Raw genomic sequence first — 2,652 nt, 5'->3', positions numbered from 1 at the left:
CTTTAAGAGGCGGTGGTCTCCTGTTAGAAGTACTGAAGGAGGGTGGGGGGAGTGAAACTGTCAGGGAGTGGGGGGCGGGTGGGGGTGGTGGAGATAAGTTTGTCTCGTCTGCCACAGTGTGAAGCAGAAGTAGATGTGTAGTTTCTGTTTTGTTGTCTTACAAATGTTTGTGTGTAATCAACATTAAAAACAGAACTAAGACCGGAGAGTAAAAGGCTGCAGGAGGGGTATGAAGAGGAGACGCGTCCTGGGGAGAGAGTTGTATGAGTTAAATGAGGAGGAGGAGGAGGAGGAGGAGGAAGACGACAGACATGTAAGGTCACAGCTGTTTGCAAGAGAGGGTGAGAGAAAAACTTCCCTCTTTCCTCTCTGTCTCTCTACGGCTTTTGTTTCTTATTTGACACTGACTTCTCTGGTTTTTCAGTCGCTCCTCCTCTCTTTCATTTCTTTCTGTCCTCACAATTCCTCCTCTCCTCTCCTCTCCTCTCCTCTCCTCTCAGGACAATATAGAGCTGGCACTGCTTGGCACAGTGAGAGCCTCAGGCCACAGCAACATGGCGCGCAGTTGCATGCAACGTACACACATGAGGACAGGAAAGAAAAATGAATGAGCGGGAATCGCACGGGAGGAGTGTTTCATTGTCTCTGTCATTTCCCCCGTGTTGCACAGAAAACTTTCCGAGAGGGCAAACACAAAATGTGCAGGGTCACTGAGCAAAAAAAAAAAAAAAAAGTTGAACTTTTGCCGCAGTGCACCATCATTATCATCATCATCATCATCATCATCATCATCATCATCATCATTACACTGTGTCGGCCTGTAGATGGCTCTGACTGTTAGTAACGTGTTGAAAAGTAGGGAAGTTCTGATCATGGTTTGACCTTGATTGTTTAATTCTTCTATCTTGTTCCACCTTTCGCCACATTAGCAGTGTGACAGTGTCAGTCATCGCACTATGTCTCACCCGACAATGAATAGACTGCCATGATACATCCCCTGTGGTGGTTCCCTGACATCTCAGGATTCATTTTAATAACGTTGTCGATCCTTTCAAGTTTTCATCTGGCGGCTTGACAATTTTCATTTGTGCAGATTATTTATTTTACGACCAAACACCTGCAAGATTCAGCTTTTAGTTTCGCTAACATGCTACACTAAGATGGTGAAGATGATAAACGTTACACATGCACAACATCTTGTCATTGTGAGCACGTTACCATCCTGTTAACATGTAGCTCAAACACAGAGCCACTGGCATGGCTGTAGGCTCTTGTTTTTACATCCGCACAGTTCATACTGAGGCCACAGTGTGCCTGCATTAGCAGCAGCAGCAGCAGCAGCAGCAGAACAGCTCAGCTTTAAGAAAATGTAATTGTGATTTTCTCACCAGGACCTGAAGCAACACACCTGCACCTGCGCAGCTCCCTGTGTATTGTCAGTGCAGGACTGTTTTTGGTCTGATCTGTTTGTTTTCTGTATCTGAGGTGATAAAAGTTCTATTAGACTTTTTTGAAGGATTATCTCCATATTTTGCTACATCTGGATTTTCAGAACGAGCACTGCTTTGTTGCTGCTGTTGTTGTTGCTGCTGTTGTTGTTGTTGTTGTTGTTGTTAATACAGGTTTTTAGTGGCATGGCCCTTTAACACCCAACCAGCCTCCACCAAACGCCTAACTGCCTGTCTCATCTCTGTCACTTATTAACCAAGCCCCACCCTTTCCCTGCACACACACACACACACACACACACACACACACACACACACACACACACACACACACACACACATACAAACACACATGAGTTTTTGTATGTTTTCCTCTGCAGGCTCCTTCCCTCAGAGAGGGTCCTCTTGCTTCTCAGGGCTGAGACCATATGGGGAGCGGTGTGTGTGTGTGTGTGTGTGTGTGTGTGTGTGTGTGTGTGTGTGTGTGTGTGTGTGTGTGTGTGTGCGTGTGCGTGAGGGACTCCAGTTACAAGAGTTGTACAATGTTTGGACCCTCGACTGGAAACCAATGGGAACTGACCTCCCCGCCCTCTCCCAACTTATCAGCCCCACCTTCTCTCCTCTCCTCTCCTCTTCTCTTGTATTTCACTGCAGCCATTCCCCTTCAATTTAAAATTAGTCCAAGGTTCAAGTCTATGTCGAATGTCATTGGCCAGTTTGACCAACCGACAGAGTGTCATAAATATCTGCCATGTTTGACTTGGATGAGACTCAAGCGGTAGTTGTGGCACAGCGGGACACACACCTTCCTGACCTGTGTTTGAACTAGTCCTGCCTGTCCTCTGCTGTTTGGTGTACCTGTCCTTTGCCCACTGATAACTGGTCCAACCTAAAGGAAGTGATTTCATATCCAACTGTTTCCTTCAGCTCCTCAGTTTTTCTTTGTGAGAAATATTTGAGTGCATCTACAGATACTGTCAGACAGTGAGTGGCTGCAGCGGTGGCATTGGCGGCGGCGGCGGCGGCATTCTTTGTTTCCAATGTATACATGACAGCAGTCTGAGTGTGAGCAGCTATTTGCTGCTGCCGTCTGAGCTGATGGTGAACTTTTTCAGTGACCATGGCAACCACAGAGATGATACAGGAGTTCATTTTAATGGTGTCTGAGCTCTCTGAGTACAACTTATGCTTTTATGGGTGGGTG

General features: G+C 46.5%; 1 protein-coding gene across 2 annotated transcripts in view; it reads left to right on the top strand.

Moving 5' to 3' along the window:
• Positions 1 to 2,652, top strand: part of klf8 (Kruppel like factor 8) — a 71,085-nt gene that overhangs the window by 20,675 nt on the left and 47,758 nt on the right. The gene's annotated exons all lie outside the window — the stretch shown is intronic.

The sequence above is a fragment of the Seriola lalandi genome, unplaced genomic scaffold, assembly GCF_002814215.2.
Source record: "Seriola lalandi dorsalis isolate HSWRI2012SDOR001 ecotype SW California unplaced genomic scaffold, Sedor1 jcf7180002054914, whole genome shotgun sequence".
NCBI classification, from domain to species: domain Eukaryota; kingdom Metazoa; phylum Chordata; class Actinopteri; order Carangiformes; family Carangidae; genus Seriola; species Seriola lalandi.
The sequence above is the reverse complement of the archived record's forward strand: the minus strand, read 5'-3'. Positions and strand labels throughout refer to the sequence as shown.